The following is an 18,261-nucleotide window of genomic DNA, read 5'->3' as shown; positions in this document are numbered from 1 at the left end:
CAAGAAGTTCATTCAACTGGATTCTACTGCCAAGAATATCATTTGTGGTCATCTGACCAAAGGACAGTATGGCTGTGTGAGTGCTCTGGAAACGTCGAAGCTAGTCTGGAACTGGCTCTCCAAGGTCAACGAAGGCGTCTCAACCCAGAGAGATCAAAGGATCAGTGTTCTTCGCAACCTCTTCAACCGCTTCAAGAGAAACGACAATGAGAATGTCCAGCTCACATTTGATCGCCTCACTGACATCACAAATGAGCTTCGTGCTCTCGGCGCCACTAAGATCACCAAGCATGAAATCGTCAAGACACTCCTGAGATCACTTGACAACTCGTTCGACACCCTTGCCCTGATGATACAAGAACGCCCTGACTTCAAGACACTCGATCCATCTGACATGCTTGAGAGGCTGAACACACATAAGTTCCAGCTATCTGAGAAAAGAGACATCTATCGTCCAAACTACGGCCGAACTCGTGCTTTGAAGGCAAAAGCTGTTTCCTCATTTGAAGAAGAATCTGACTGCAGTTCTGGTGATCCTGAAGACATTGGAAAGGAGCTTGCTATACTTGTGAAGAAGTTCCAGAAGTTCACTAAGAAGAAGGGCTTCAGAAAGTCTTCATGATCCAGCTCAAGAAATGATGAAGCTTCCACTCATGATTACAAGAAGAGAACATGTCACAAGTGCAAGAAACCTCGACACTACATCTCTGAGTGTCCACAGTTGGACAATGAGAAGAAGAAGAAGAAGAAGAGTAAGGAATATGATTCCGATGACAAGAAGAAGAAGAAATCCTCAAAGTCTTCTTCCAAGTCTTCGTCCAGGTCTTCATCACACAAGAAGAGCTCATCTGACAAGGCTCGTGCTTTTGTTGGCAAGGAGATGGATTCAGAGGAGGAGTCTGCTTCTCAGGAGGCGGAGGTGGAGTTTGAGGAGGAGTCCGACTCTGGCGTTGCAAGTCTGGCTCTAGCTGTAGCCTACGTTGCCAAGTCCATCTTCAACACTGAAGACAATGGCCCCGTCACCAACGCTGATGCTAATGACAAGGACGACTCTGCTCCCACCTACTGCTTCATGGCACGTGGTGCCAAGGTAAAATCCCGCCATGCTTACTTTCAAACATCAAGTGAAGATGACTCTGATTGTGAATCCAAACCCAGCTACAAAACACTTGCTAAAATTGCAACTGAACAATAGAAAGCTATGGAACATACTAAAAAACTGTTAGACAAAAGCGATGACCTGTTGGACGCGGAAATGACCCGATCTCAGTCCTTAATTGAAGACATAAAAAATCTTCATGTTAAGTACCAGGAACTTGAAAGTCGTCATGAAGTGCTCTCAACCACTCATGAAAAGCTTTCCTATGATTATCTTCAAAGGAAGCAAGAGCTTGAGAAATTGAGAACGACTCATGAAGATCTTCAAAAAGAGAATGAGTCACTTCGCGCTCAACAGATGAGTCCCGCGCAGGAAGGATTTGAAGCACCATGTCTAAAATGCCTTGAGCATGATAACGCTACTTCTGTTGCTGAATGTTCTACTGCTGCTACTGTTGCAATATCTTCAACTGTTGATGTGGTAACTAACCCCTCTGCTGAGGAAGCCACCACCATTGCTGATGAAAATGCTAGGTTGAAGACATTGCTCGAAATAGGGATGTACAAAAGTCTCAAAGGGCATCAGGCACTGTGTGATGTCCTCAAAAAGCAGATTCTGAACCAAAACCCTAGAAGAGGGTGTTGGGTTCGAGAGGAAAATGAATGTTGATGGCTCTTACTGGAAGCCTGAGCAGTATCCCAAAACCACATGGGTTGCTGCAAAGGAACCTTCAGTGGATCCATCCACCTTATCTGGCTTCACTTGTGCTAACCCAGTTATCATTGATGAATCCTTTGATGCAAACTATAAAAGAATAAGAATGGTGAAGTGTTCGCCAGGTATATTGGTACTAACTGCAAGAATGGGCCACCTATGAAGAAGATCTGGGTTCCCAAAAGTTGTCTTGAGAATCTTCCAGTGAATATCATCATGACACCGCCTGGGAAGAAGACAAATCCCAGACCAAAGGCTTCATATGGTCCAAAGGCTTCATACAGACACAGGACTCACCTGAGTCACCCTAATGCCAATGTTTTGCAGGGAAATCATACTCAGATGTATGGATATGAACGTGTTTCTTCAAACCGCTATGTTCACAAGACCAAAAACTTTTCTGCTTATTCATATGAGTATTATTCTCCTCCTGCAAGGCTATTTGCTAGGGCTCCAAAGCCAAAGTTCTCAGATGCTGCACTTAGACTCATTGCTTCTAAGCCACCGCTGAAGATGTGGGTGGTTAAGAAGAATTAACTTTCTTTTGCAGGGAAAGGTCTCCAGCCGGAAATCAAAGGCGTCTGATGCTAATGCTGGGGACCTAAAACTTCTTGTAGGGCGCAAGATCAAATGCCCAAATGGTCTTACTATGTATTTTGTTCCTGAATCGCTTGCCAATCATCCTATCAATCCTAACCTTGATCTGAGCTTTGATAATCCTCTTGTCCGTCAAATGTTTATGCTTCACAATACTCTTGGTGAAGCCTATCCCCCTAACTGTACTGTAGGGTATGACACCAAAGTCTTCAGAATGGCATCGTGGAGCGCAAGAATAGAACACTCATTGAAATGGCTAGGACGATGCTTGATGAATACAAGACTCCAAGAAAGTTCTGGCGTGAAGCCATTGATACTGCATGCCATGTCATCAACCGTGTTTATCTTCACAAGCTTCTGAAGAAGACATCCTATGAACTCCTAACTGGTAAGAAGCCAAATGTCAGTTACTTTAGAGTATTTGGTGCTAGGTGCTGGATCAAGGATCCACATCACACTTCAAAATTTGCACCGAAAGCACACGAAGGTTTTATGCTTGGTTACGGAAAGGACTCGCACTCTTACAGAGTCTTCAACCTCTTTCACTATAAAGTGGTTGAAACTGTGGATGTGCAGTTCGATGAGACTAACGGCTCGCAAAGAGAGCACCTGCCAAATGTGCTAGATGAAGTTCCACCTAGTGAATCCATCAAGCTTATGGGAACTCGAGAAATCATACCGTCTGAAGCACAGCCTGATGAGCAACTTATCATTTCTGCACCTAATCAACCTGAAGACAATGCTCAGCCTGAAGAAAATCCTCCTAACGATGACAATGATCAGCAAGAGCAAAATCTTCGTCCAGTTCATCCTCGTGTTGCAAATGAAGTACATATTGAGAAGATAACTGATAGCATCAATGCGCCTGGTCCACTCACTCGTTCAAGAGCAACACAGCTAGCAAATTTCTGTGGGCACTTTGCATTTGTCTCAATATCTTAACCCAAGAAAGTTGCTGAAGCTTTCATGGAACCTGAATGGATTCAAGCTATGCAAGAAGAGCTTCAACAGTTCAAGCTGAACAATGTCTGGGAACTTGTCAAGCGTCCTGACCCTCGCAAGCACAACATAATAGGCACAAAATGGATATATCGCAACAAGCAAGATGACCATGGTCAAGTCGTCAGAAACAAGGCCCGTCTTGTTGCTCAAGGATACACTCAAGTTGAAGGGATTGACTTTGATGAAACATTTGCTCCCGTGGCTAGGCTTGAAGCCATTCGCATACTGCTAGCCTACGCAAATCATCACAACATCCTTCTGTATCAAATGGATGTGAAGAGTGCCTCTCTCAACGGCAAGATTGAAGAAGAAGTGTATGTTGCACAACCTCCTGGCTTTGAAGATCCAAAACATCCTGACATGGTATACAAGCTTAACAAGGCGCTATATGGCCTCAAACAAGCCCTTCGCGCTTGGTATGACACACTCAAAGACTTCCTAAAGAGCAAAGGCTTCAAACCTGGTTCCCTGGATCCCACACTCTTCACGAAGACATATGATGGTGAACTGTTTATGTGCCAAATATATGTGGATGACATTATCTTCGGCTGCACCAACCAGAAATATTGTGATGAGTTTGGACACATGATGCAAGAGCAATATCAGATGTCCATGATGGGTGAGCTGAAGTTCTTCCTTGGTCTTCAAATACGTCAGCAAAGCAATGGCATCTTCATAGAGAAATATCTCAAAGATTGCCTGAAGAAGTTTGGAATGCAAGACTGCAAAGGTTACACGACGCCAATGCCAACCAAGAGTCATCTGGGTCCTCACACCAATGGTAAAGAGTTCGATCAAAAGGTATACCACTCCATGATTGGTTCTTTACTTTATTTATGTGCATCTAGGCCAGATATCATGCTTAGTGTTCGCATGTGTGCTCGATTCCAAGCGGCACCAAAGGAATCGCATCACTTAGCTGTGAAGCGAATTCTTCGATATTTGGCTTACACCCCAACACTAGGATTATGGTATCCAAAGGGCTCAGAGTTTGATCTAGTTGGATTCTCGGATGCTGATTATGCTGGTGACACGGTGGATCGCAAGTCTACATCACGCACATGTCACTTTCTAGGACGATCACTTGTCTATTGGTCTTCAAAGAAGCAGAACTGTGTGTCACTCTCCACTGCTGAATCTGAATACATTGCTGCTGGATCTTGCTGCGCTCAGCTTCTATGGATGAAGCAAACTCTCAAGGACTATGGCATCCATCTGAAACAAGTACCACTCTACTGCGACAATGAAAGCGCCATAAAGATTGCCAACAACCCAGTTCAGCACTCAAAGACAAAGCACATTGAAATTCGTCATCACTTTCTCAGAGATCATGTTATGAAGGAAGATGTTGATATCATTCACGTCAACACTGAAGAGCAATTGGCATATATCTTCACAAAGCCCTTGGAAAAGGTTTTGCAAGTTGCGGTGTGAGCTAAATATCTTGGAATCCTCGAATGTCCTGTGATCGGGCACACATCCTAACACTTATGCATGTTGATGACTTAGATGTGCAACACACGAAGTAATGTATATCTTCAATCAATGAAGACTTACACTCTGAGTGTGAATACATTAATGCGGAATCTGACTTCGGAGCACCACGATAATTGTGCGCCGTGTCTGGGTCTAATACTTCCTATACGGTGGGTAACGCCACCACCAAACTTTTGTTTGAAGTGTTTCTCCTGGTGTTATATTTGCAAAGTCTGCGCATTTGGTTTGTCTCCAATATTGACATGACTTCATGTTTATCTTCACAATGTTGATTTGTTCTTATTCTGATATATACATATATTAGTGTTTTGTCCTCTACAACATTCACTTATAGCTATGTCTTCTCGTTTGAATTTGTTGAACTAAGTGAATGTGGTCGGACCCTAACCTCTCTATGCTTCCTTCTCAAGTCTATCTATCCCAATCATATGCATTCTATTGAAACCTTCGAATGTCTTCTTTGCGTCCTTGTCAGCAGAAGATACAGAGACAAACATTAAATCTGTTTTAAATGCTCAATCCTTATTGCCTGAAACCCGGAGAAGCCGGAACAACCACCCGATAGTCCAGGCGTGCGTGGGAACATGGAACAACTTCCAATGTGTTGCATGTTCGCCACGTGTCCCTCAGATGTGAACCGCCAGGGGCACCCGCGTAATTGCGTTGTGTCGTCCCTCTCCTTATAAATACACATCACATCGCGGTCAAAATACTTCTTCCACCTCTCCACCTCAGACAAACCTTAGAGCCACCGCTAGCTCTCGACGACACCGGTGACAAAGTGCTTAGCTGCCGTGACCTCACTGACGCCGTCTTCACGCCGGCCGCGGACATCGTCTTCTCCGCCGCCGCCGTAGGTGTCCTCCGTCGCCAAGTTAGGGCACGGAAGATCAAACTGCTCGGCCTCCTCTTCTGGTCTGTCTAGTAGTTCATCGTGTGGTAAATTAAAACTCTCTTTTTACTGTCTTTTTGATCCGATAGATTTATCCTCCCTACCAAAAGTGGTTTCTGCCTCCACAAATTTGGATCTATCTTGTTCTGCATCTCATATTATGCCTAGTATATTCACTTATGCTTCACACGTAGTTAGATTCCTCACTTGTACCTATTCTTGGATTCGTACAAATCTGGAACCAACTCTCAACATATAAGTGAATGTCTTCGCGCTATGAGGTCAATGTCTTCTAAACTTATTTATCTTCAAAACCTTCTGAGAATGCAATGACCTCTTCCCCTTCCCTTGCATCTCTAATGCTGTCATAGGTACATGTCCGTGGGAGAATCGCTTGGTTCTAGACAGTGCCTAGGAGGCGCTTAGGCACGCCTAGGCGCTAGGCAATGGCCAAACGCCTCGCCTAGGGAATAAGCAGAAGTCTAGGCAAAGAAAGTAAGAAATTGTCCAGCCAAGCGATAAATCATGCCATATTGCACTAATATGCCAAAAGGGCCATATTCCAATCGCCGTAGTTGGTAGTTAACATACTTATATGCCCTAAATTAATAAAATACTCATATAATAGCTACATATACACCATGATAGTAAAAATTATATAACCGCCTAGGCTGTGCCTAGCGCGCTTAAGCACCGCCTAGGCATTAGGCGAGGGCCAACCGCCTCGCTTTCGCCTACCGCTTTTTCCAAACTTGCATAGTCTGCATTCATTTGTAGAATTCTTACAACATCATATCAACTCTCCCAAAGCTAGTTCCTGTCTGACCAGCAGACGGAAGCCTTTGACAGTTTTGAAGCCATTCAGTCTGAACTACATGGCCACAGATAAGTCAGCAAGGAAGGGAGGCAGACAGCGCCGTGGGGGAACATGAAGAGATTTGCCACCTGACCTCTGTGAGCTATACAAGACAGATCCAGAGGAGGATTACAATCAGCGCAAAACACGAATCCAATGGATTCGAAGATATTGGGCCGAGCAATGGTTCAAGTACAGGTCCGTAACCCAGGAATATGCTGAAAAGAATGCCATCAAGCGACCCTAGGGAGACATCTTGTACAAAAATCTTCGACCCAGGTCCAGAACTGAAGCCATTGATCAAGGCTTCTACCCTTGCATGGTCCGTGGACCACAGCCTGCTGATGCCGACCCATCCTCTCTGCTATGGTGTCGTGACGACAATCTGTTCAAGTGCAACTATCAGTTTGCCAAGAACTCGGCAAAAGAGAACAAGAAGTCGCGAGGATTAGACTTCAACCCAGGTCCCTATGCTCCTCGTGCCGATGGCACACGCGATGCTAAACCCAATATTGTTGGGCCCTTCTACAATCTTGAAGGCCTCATCACTCACATTATGGTTCAAGGGGCTGTTGTGGATCACTCTGCCGAAGACGCTGATTCTGACGAAGCACCTGCAGCACCGAAGCCCAAGAAGCTGAAGAAACCCAAGGCTTCGAAGCCCTCCACTGCACCAAGAGCCTCGCGAGCGAAGCCTCTGGCCACTGCTCCTCCTGCACCAAGTGTGCATTCTGAAGATCTCTCACGCATCTCCAAGTCTAAGAAGAAGAAGAAGCCCATGCAGACTACTGGTCAAGCACTGACCCCTGCTGCCGTTCTGAGAAATGAGAACGAAGCCATTGATCTGTCTAGTGACGATGATCTTGGCGATGATGCTCTTGAGCTGCTGATTAAGAGCAAACAAGAGGCGGAAATTTTCAATGATCTTCCCCTCTTCGATGTGGACATTCTGAACAAGTTCATTGACGAGTGGTTTGACAGCCCAAACCTCAGTTTTGATGATCTTCAGCTTCCTATTGGGCTAAGCGACTCCTTCATGGAGCCATTGCTCCTGAGCTGGCTCTTGCTCAGAAAATTGTTGAACTGAAGCACAAAATTGACTATGAGAAGGCTCAGTTCAAGAAGCATATGGCCAAGCTTAGTGTGGCCGATGTTCAGAATTTCAAGCAAATGATGCATGAGCTCAAGGAAGCGTTTCACAAGAAACGTGACAAAGCTAAAGGCTCACGAGAGCGCATGAAACACCTGGCTGCCAAATGTGTTCAAGCCTACAATGAAGCTGAGAAGCGCAAGGCACTTGGGCGTCCTGGCATCGACCCCAAGCTGGCTGCCAAGAAGAAGCCTGTTGTGGACCAAGCTGAAGCATCCAGGCGGGAAGAACCTCGCAGTGTCTTCCCCGCCAGTATGATAGGCGTGAAGCCTAAGGTCCCCACAGTGGCTTTGGAGCTCAAGAAAACAAGGGCAGCTGAAGCCGAAGCCAGAAAGCGCAAGACCAAGAACACCACTTATGAGGCTCCACCAACCAAGAAGAGAAAAACCAAGAAGAAAGATTGGTCTGCTCCCACAGAGCCCCTTGTCGTCGAGCCGATCTCAGTTGCTCGACCTGCGTCAGAACACCGAGAGCGTCAGTTGATTGTTCAAGAGCCTGCTACCACAGAGGCTCCTGAAGTTCAAGATATTCCAGCTGTTGACCACACCGCAGCTGAAGACATTGGTCCCCAAGACAATGTAGAAGATGATGAAGTCCTTCCTCAGATCGAGCACAATGTGGTATCATCGCCTGTTCTCACGAACAGCGAACTCATCAGCATTGGTCGTCCTTTGACGCCAATCGCTCAGGATGATTCATGGGCTGATCACCCTCAAGACTCCCCCCGTCAAGAAGAATCCCCACGTACTCCCCCAACTCAAGTCACCACTCCGGTGCTTGATGATGATGACTTTGAGGCCCAGACTACTCCATCTCCACAAGCGTCGCCAGCGTTTCGCAGGCTTCGCAAAGGACCAAGGCCACAAGTCACACTTTCGAGTTTTCCAGAAGGAGAAGAGCACCAATCAGTATCTCGCCAAATATTTCCTGAAGCCTCTCCAACTGCGAACATCTCCGAGTCTGAAGCCAAAGCGACTGAAGACATTTCGGCTGCATCAGCCGATGAACAAGAAGAGCCAAGATTGGAGGAAGAATGTGTTGCTACACCCCCGTCCAACCCTGAAGTTGTTCTCGAGGAGAACGTGTCTGACCCTCCAGCTACTCAAGTGGAGGTTAACAATACTGAGGCGGCCACAAACAACTCAACTGAAGCCAATGACATTGTCATGGCCGAAGCTAATGTGGCGCCTATAAGTGCATCTAGTGCCACCCCTAGTTGGTTTTGGAGTATTGACGACAAACCTGGTTGAGGGACTAATGTGTTTGTGAGAATTGCAGGATAAAACAGGTAGTAGTCCCTCATTGATTCGGTTTACCTACCGGAGATGACCCCTAAAATGTATGAAGACATTGAAGACAATGGTGGTATGTGAATATATTCACATTGAAGACTATGACATGAGAAGACATCGTGTGAAAACTATGGAGCGCGAAGACTTAGTTGTTTCATTGTTTCCTTTTCTTCTTTGTTGAGTCATAGGAACCACCGTACTGTTAAGTGGGGTCCAAGTGAACAAAGTCAGAGTGACTGAAGTGATGCTCAACCAAATCCTATGTCTTCGAGCGAAGAGAATGAGAGCAAACCTTATCTAGAGTTGGATGAGTCAGCTTTACTTGTAGCCCAAGTCAAGCTGCCGCGTGTGTTTGAAATCTGACCGTTGGAACACGTGTCAGTTCCTTAGTGACCCAGGGTCATTTCGGACAAATCAGGTCGGGTTGCCTAGTGGCTATAAATAGCCCACCCCCTACACCATAAATTGGTGGTTGCTCAGAGTTAGTGCACGGCTTTTGTCGTTTGAGAGCAACCCACCTCCGAAGCTTTTGAGAGAGAGAAATCCTTACGAGGACAAAGCCCAAACACCCAGAGCTAAAGAGTGTTAGGCATCACTGAAGTCTTTCTGTCCGCGTGACCTGAAGACTTGTTACACTTGAGGACTGTGAATCCTCCAGCCGGTTAGGCGTCGCGTTCTGAGCATCCAAGAGTCGTTGTGGATCGCCGGTGAACGAAGTCTGTGAAGGTTTGGAAGTCTACCTTGAATACTTACCAGAGTGATTGGGCGAGGACTGGGTGTCCTTAGCTCAAGGGGAATAAGGTGAAGACACGGTCTTCTGAGTTAAATCTCAGCCTCCCTAACCAGACGTACAGTTGTCACAGCAACTGGAATTGGTCCAACAAATCCTTTGTCCTCACCAAGTGACTGGTTCTATCCGCTCCCTCTCTTTACATACAGTTTATCTTTGTGAAGTCATTGCCTGCTTGCACTACATGTTTGACTTCACTGTGTGACTACTATCATTGTTTGGCTTCATACTATCTTCCATCCTGATCTTTACTACCTAGCTGCTATTAGTCTTCGTGCTTTCACTTCATTGAATACTTGACTATGGCTTGCTTGGTGTAGTCTACCTTCCGCTGCATGTTTATAGGTTCATTTCTATCGTTTGTCTTTGAAACTCCCATGTTTTGAAGACTTTCATAAAAATCGCCTATTCACCCCCCTCTAGTCGATAACTAGCACTTTCAATTGGTATCAGAGCTTGGTACTCCCTTGTTTTGTGTGATTCGGTTTAACCACCTGGAGTTTTAGCTATGTCGAATGCAGGGATAATCAAAGTCTCCGCTGCGTTCCCCGTCTTTGATGGAACTGAATATCCCTACTAGAAGAATAAGATGTGCATGCATCTTGAAGCCATTGATGTCGACCTCTGGTATGTCGTCAAGAATGGTGTTCCCAAGACTGGTGAAGGTGTCACCCCTGCTGATGTCAAGAAGTTCATTCAACTGGATTCTACTGCCAAGAACATCATCTGTGGTCATCTAACCAAAGGACACTATGGCTGTGTGAGTGCTCTGGAAACGTCGAAGTTAGTCTGGGACTGGCTCTCCAAGGTCAACGAAGGCGTCTCAACCCAGAGAGATCAAAGGACCGGTGTTCTTTGCAACCTCTTCAACCGCTTCAAGAGAAACGACAATGAGAATGTCCAGCTCACATTTGATCGCCTCACTGACATCACAAATGAGCTTCATGCTCTCGGCGCCACTAAGATCACCACGCATGAAAGCGTCAAGACACTCCTGAGATCACTTGACAACTCGTTCGACACCCTTGCCCTGATGATACAAGAATGCCCTGACTTCAAGACACTCGATCCATCTGACATACTAGAGAGGCTCAACACACATGAGTTCCAGCTATCTGAGAAAAGAGACATCTATGGTCCCAACTATGGCCGAACTCGTGCTTTGAAGGCAAAAGTTGTTTCCTCATCTGAAGAAGAATCTGACAGCAGTTCTGGTGATCCTGAAGATATTGGAAAGGAGCTTGCTATGCTTGTGAAGAAGTTCCAGAAGTTCACTAAGAAGAAGGGCTTCAGAAAGTCTTCATGATCCAGCTCAAGAAATGATGAAGCTTCCACTCATGACTACAAGAAGAGAACATGTCACAAGTGCAAGAAACCTGGACACTGCATCTCTGAGTGTCCACAGTGGGACAATGAGAACAAGAAGAAGAAGAAGAGCAAGGAATACGATTCTGATGACAAAAAGAAGAAGAAATCCTCAAAGTCTTCTTCCAAGTCCTCATCCAAGTCTTCATCTCATAAGAAGAGCTCATCTGGCAAGGCTCGTGCTTTTGTTGGCAAGGAGATGGATTCAGAGGAGGAGTCTGCTTCTAAGGAGGCAGAGGTGGAGTCCGAGGAGGAGTCCGACCCTGGCATTGCAAGTCTGGCTCTAGCTACAGCCTACGTTGCCAAGTCTATCTTCAACACTGAAGACAATGGCCCCATCTCCAACGCCGATGCTAATGACAAGGACGACTCTACTCCCACCTACTGCTTCATGGCACGTGGTGCCAAGGTAAAATCATGCGATGCTTACTTTCAAACATCAAGTGAAGATGACTCTGATTGTGAATCCAAACCCAGCTACAAAACACTTGCTAAAATTGCAACTGAATAACAGAAAGCTATGGAACATACTCAAAAACTGTTAGACAAAAGCGATGACCTGTTGGACGCAGAAATGACCCGATCCCAGTCCTTAATTGAAGACATAAAAAATCTTCATGTTAAGTACCAGGAACTTGAAAGTCATCATGAAACGCTCTCAACCACTCATGAAAAGCTTTCCTATGATTATCTTCAAAGGAAGCAAGAGCTTGAGAAATTGAGAGCGACTCATAATTATCTTCAAAAAGAGAATGAGTCACTTCGCGCTCAACAAATCAGTCCCGCTCAGGAAGGATTTGAACCACCATGTCTAAAATGCCTTGAGCGTGATAACGCTACTTCTGTTGCTGAATGTTCTACTGCTGCTACTGTTGCAATATCTTCAACTGTTGATGTGGTAACTAACCCCTCTCCTGAGGATGCCACCACTATTGCTGATGAAAATGTTAGGTTGAAGACATTGCTTGAAACAGGGATGTACAAAAGTCTCAAAGGGCATCAGACACTATGCGATGTCCTCAAAAAGCAGATTCTGAACCGAAACCCTAGGAAAGAGGGTGTTGGGTTCGAGAGGAAAATGAATGTTGATGGCTCCTACTGGAAGCCTGAGCAGTACCCCAAAACCACATGGGTTGCTGCAAAGGGACCTTCAGTGGATCCATCCACTTTATCTGGCTTCACTTGTGCTAACCCAGTTATCATTGATGAATCCTTTGATGCAAACTATAAACTGTTTAAGAATTAGAATGGTGAAGTGTTTGCCAGGTATATTGGTACTAACTGCAGGAATGGGCCACCTATGAAGAAGATCTGGGTCCCCAAAAGTTGTCTTGAGAATCTTCCTATGAATGTCATCATGACACCACCTGGAAAGAAGACAAATCCCAGACCAAAAGCTTCATATGGTTCAAAGGCTTCATACAGATACAGGACTCACCTGAGTCACTCTAACGCCAATGTTTTTGCAGGGAAATCATACTCAGATGTATGAATATGAGCGTGTCTCTTCAAACCGCTATGTTCATAAGACTAAGAACTATTCTGCTTATTCATATGAGTACTATTATCCTCCTGCAAGGCTATTTGCTAGGGCTCCAAAGCCGAAGTTCTCAGATGCTGCACTTAGACTCATTGCTTCTAAGCCACCCCTGAAGATGTGGGTGGTTAAGAAGAATTAACTTTATTTTGCAGGGAAAGGTCTCCAGCCGGAAATCAAAGGCGTCTGATGCTATTGCTGGGGACCTAAAACATCTTGTAGGGCGCAAGATCAAATGCCCAAATGGTCTCACTATGTATTTTGTTCCTGAATCACTTGCCATGCATCCTATCAGTCCTAATCTTGATCTGAGCTTTGATAATCCTCTTGTGCATCAAATGTTTATGCTTCACAATACTCTTGGTGAAGCCTATCCCCTAACTGTACTGTAGGTTATGACACCTCATGCTTCAGAATGGATTATGGACAGCGGATGCACTAATCATATGACTGGTGATAGAAGCCTTCTCATGGACTCAACTTTACGTCCATCTGACAAGAGTCACATCACATTTGCTGACACTGGTAAAAGCAAGGTATTGGGTCTAGGTAGAGTTGCAATCTCAAAGGATCAGCACATGGATAAAGTGATGCTTGTTGAATCCCTTGGCTTCAACTTAATGTCTGTCTCAATGCTTTGCGATTTAAACATGATTGTGATATTTGGAAAATATCGTTGCCTTGTACTAATGGAATCTGACAAGTCTCTAGTCTTTGAAGGGTATCAGAAAGATGATCTGTACATGGTAGATTTCTTAGCAGGACCACAGCTAACCGTATGTCTTCTTGCAAAAGCTTCAGAGTGCTGGCTCTGGCATCGAAGGCTAGGGCATGCTGGCATGAGGAACTTGCACACTCTCGAAAAGAAGAAGCACGTCATTGGCATCGAGGGCGTCAAGTTCAAGAAAGATCATCTGTGCGGTGCCTGCGAAGCTGGAAAGATGACAAGGGCCAAGCATCCCTCGAAGACAATCATGACGACATCTCAACCCTTCGAGCTGCTACACATGGACCTATTCGGCCCTACTCACTACTCTACTCTTACCACCACTGCTTGTCTTTATGGCTTCGTCTTTGTTGATGATTATTCAAGATATACGTGGGTGCATATAATTCTCTACAAGACTGAAGCGCAGGATGTCTTCAGACGCTTCGCCAACCGTGCTATGAACAACTATGGCGTCAAGATAAAGCACATCAGAAGTGACAACAGCACAGAGTTCAAGAAGACCGGCCTCGACCTTTACCTGGATACATTGGGTATCACTCATGAGTTCTCAGCTCCGTACACACCTCAGCAAAATGGCATCATGGAGCGTAAGAACAGAACACTCATTGAGATGGCATGAACGATGCTCGATGAATACAAGACTCCAAGAAAGTTCTGGCCTAAAGCCATTGATACTGCATGCCATGTCATCAACCGTGTTTATCTTCACAAGCTTCTGCAGAAGACATCCTATGAACTCCTCACTGGTAAGAAGCCAAATGTCAGTTACTTCAGAGTATTTGGTGCTAGGTGCTGGATCAAGGATCCACATCACACTTCAAAATTTGCATCGAAAGCACATGAAGGTTTTATGCTTGGTTATGGAAAGGACTCGCACTCCTACAGAGTCTTCAACCTCTTTCACTAAAAAGTGGTTGAAACTGTGGATGTGCGGTTCGATGAAACTAACGGCTCGCAAAGAGAGCACCTGCCAAATGTGCTATATGAAGTCCCTCCTAGTGAATCTATCAAGCTTATGGGTACTGGAGAAATCATACCGTCTGAAGCACAGCCTGAAGAGGAACTTATCATTTCTGCACCTAATCAACCTGAAGACAATGCTCAGCCTGAAGACAATCCTCCAAATGATGACAATGATCAGCAAGAGCAAAATCTTCGTCCAGTTCATCCTCGTGTTGCAAATGAAGTACAGATCAAGAAGATAATTGATAGCATCAATGCGCCTGGTCCACTCACTCGTTCAAGAGCAACACAGCTAGCAAATTTCTATGGGCACTTTGCATTTGTTTCAATATCTGAACCCAAGAAAGTTGTTGAAGCTTTCATGGAACCTGAATGGATTCAAGCTATGAAAGAAGAGCTTCAACAGTTCAAGCTGAACAATGTATGGGAACTTGTCAAGCGTCCTGACCCTTGCAAGCATAACATAATAGGCACAAAATAGATATATTGCAACAAACAAGATGAGCATGGCCAAGTCATCAGAAACAAGGCCCGTCTCGTTGCTCAAGGATACACTCAAGTTGAAGGGATTGACTTCGATGAAACATTTGCTCCTGTGGCTAGGCTTGAAGCCATTCGCATACTGCTAGCCTACGCAAATCATAATAACATCCTTCTGTATCAAATGGATGTAAAGAGTGCATTTCTCAACGGCAAGATTGAAGAAGAAGTGTATGTTGCACAACCTCCTGGCTTTGAGGATCCAAAACATCCTGATATGGTGTACAAGCTTAATAAGGCACTATATGGCCTCAAACAAGCCCCTCGCACTTGGTATGACACACTCAAAGACTTCCTGAAGAGCAAAGGCTTCAAACCTGGTTCCCTGGATCCCACACTCTTCACGAAGACATATGATGGTGAACTGTTTGTGTGCCAAATATATGTGGATGACATAATCGGCTGCACCAACCAGAAGTATAGTGATGAGTTTGGACACATGATGCAAGAGCAATATCAGATGTCCATGATGGGTGAGCTGAAGTTCTTCCTTGGTCTTCAAATTCGTCAGCAAAGCAATGGCATCTTCATATCGTAAGAGAAATACCTCAAAGACTGCCTAAAGAAGTTTGGAATGCAAGACTGCAAAGGTTACACGACGCCAATGCCAACCAAGAGTCATCTGGGTCCTGACGCAAATGGTAAAGAGTTCGATCAAAAGGTATACCGCTCCATGATTGGTTCTTTACTTTATTTATGTGCATCTAGGCCAGATATTATGCTTAGTGTTTGCTAGTGTGCTCGATTCCAAGCGGCACCAAAGGAATCGCATCACTTAGCTGTGAAGCGAATTCTTCGATATTTGGCTTACACCGCAACACTAGGATTATGGTATCCAAAGGGCTCAGAGTTTGATCTAGTTGGATTCTCGGATGCTGATTATGCTGGTGACACGGTGGATCGCAAGTCTACATCAGGCACATGTCACTTTCTAGGACGATCACTTGTCTATTGGTCTTCAAAGAAGCAGAACTGTGTGTCACTCTCCACTGCTGAATCTGAATACATTGCTGCTGGATCTTGCTGCGCTCAGCTTCTATGGATGAAGCAAACTCTCAAGGACTATGGCATCCATCTGAAACAAGTACCACTCTACTGTGACAATGAAAGCGCCATAAAGATTGCCAACAACCCAGTTCAGCACTCAAAGACAAAGCACATTGAAATTCGTCATCACTTTCTCAGAGATCATGTCATGAAGGAAGATATTGATATCATACACGTCAACACTGAAGAGCAATTGGCAGATATCTTCACAAAGCCCTTGGATTAGAAAAGGTTTTGCAAGTTGCGGTGTGAGCTAAATATCTTGGAATCCTCGAATGTCCTGTGATCAGGCACACATCCTAACACTTATGCATGTTGATGACTTAGATGTGCAACACACGAAGTAATGTATGTCTTCAATCAATGAAGACTTACACTCTGAGTGTGAATACATTAATGCGGAATTTGACTTCGGAGCGCCACGCTAATTGTGTGCCGTGTCTGGGTCTAATACTTCCTATACGGTGGGTAACGCCACCACCAAACCTTTATTTGAAGCGTTTCTCCTGGCGTTATATTTGCAAAATCTTCGCATTTGGTTTGTCTTCAGTATTAACATGCTTTATGTTTATCTTCACAATGTTGATTTGGCCTTATTCTGATATATACATATATTAGTGTTTTGGCCTCTACAACATTCACTTATAGCTATGTCTTCTCGTTTGAATCTTTTGGTCTAAGTGAATGTGATCGGACCCTAATCTCTCTATGCTTCTACCTCAAACTCTATATATCCAAATCATATGCATTCTGTAACCGTCGAATGTCTTCTCTGCATCCTTGTCAGCAGAAGATACAGAGACAAACAATAAATCTGTTTTAAATGCTCAATTCTTATTGCCTGAAACCCGGAGAAGCCGGAACGACCACCCGACAGTCCAGGCATGCGTGGGAACATGGGACAACTCCCAATGTGTTGCATGTTCGCCACGTGTCCCTCAGATTTGAACCGCCAGGGGCACCTGCGTAATTGCGCTATGCCGTCCCTTTCCTTATAAATGCACATCTCATCACGGTCAAAAATCCTTCTTCCACTTCTCCACCCCGTCAAAACCCTAGCGCCTCCGCTAGCTTTCGACGACGCCGGCGACGAAGCGCTTAGCTGCCGCGACCTCACCGACGCCGTCCTCACACCGGCCGCGGACATCGTCTTCTCTGCCGCCGCCGTAGGTGTCCTCCGTCGCCAAGTTAGGGCACGGAAGATCAAACTGCTCGGCCTCATCTTCTACTCCGTCTAGTAGTTCATCGTGTGGTAAATTAAAACCCTCTTTTTACTGTCTTTTTGATCCTATAGATTCATCCTTTCTACCAAAAGTGGTTTCTGCCTCCACAAATTTGGATCTATCCTGTTCTGCATCTCATATGATGCCTAGTATATTCACTTATGCTTCACACGTAGTTAGATTCCTCACTTGTACCTATTCTTGGATTCGTACAAATCTGGAACCAACTCTCAACATATAAGTGAATGTCTTCACGCTATGAGGTCAATGTCTTCTAAACTGATTTATCTTCAAAATCTTCTGAGAATGCATATGACCTCTTCCCCTTCCCTCGCATCTCTAATGCTGTCACGGGTACATGTCCGTGGGAGAATCCCTTGGTTCTCATAGTCCGCATTCATTTGCAGAATTCTTACAGCATTCTATCAACTCTCCTGAAGCCAGTTCCTGTCTGACCAGCAGACGGAAGCCTTTGACAGTGTTGAAGCCATTCAGTCTGAACTTCATGGCAACAGATAAGTCAGCAAGGAAGGGAGGCAGACAGCGTCGTGGGGGAACATCAAGAGATTTGCCACCTGACCTCTATGAGTTGTATAAGACAGATCCAGAGGAGGACTATAATCAGCGCAAAACACGAATCCAATGGATTCGAAGATATTGGGCAGAACAATGGTACAAGTACAGGTTCGTGACCCAGGAATATGCTGAGAAGAATGCCATCAAGCGACCCTGGGGAGACATCTTGTACAAAAATCTTCCACCCAGGTCCAGAGTTGAAGCCATTGAACAAGGCTTCTACCCTGCATGGTCCGTGGACCGCAACATGCTGATGCCGACCCATCTTCATTGCTATGGTGCCGTGATGACAATTTGTTCAAGCGCAACTTCCAGTTTGCCAAGAACTCTGCCAAAGAAAACAAGAAGTCGCGGGGATTAGACTTCAACCCAGGTCCCTCTGCTCCTCGTG

Source organism: Triticum aestivum, chromosome 5D (genome assembly GCF_018294505.1).
Source record: "Triticum aestivum cultivar Chinese Spring chromosome 5D, IWGSC CS RefSeq v2.1, whole genome shotgun sequence".
Taxonomy (NCBI): domain Eukaryota; kingdom Viridiplantae; phylum Streptophyta; class Magnoliopsida; order Poales; family Poaceae; genus Triticum; species Triticum aestivum.
The sequence above is the reverse complement of the archived record's forward strand: the minus strand, read 5'-3'. Positions refer to the sequence as shown.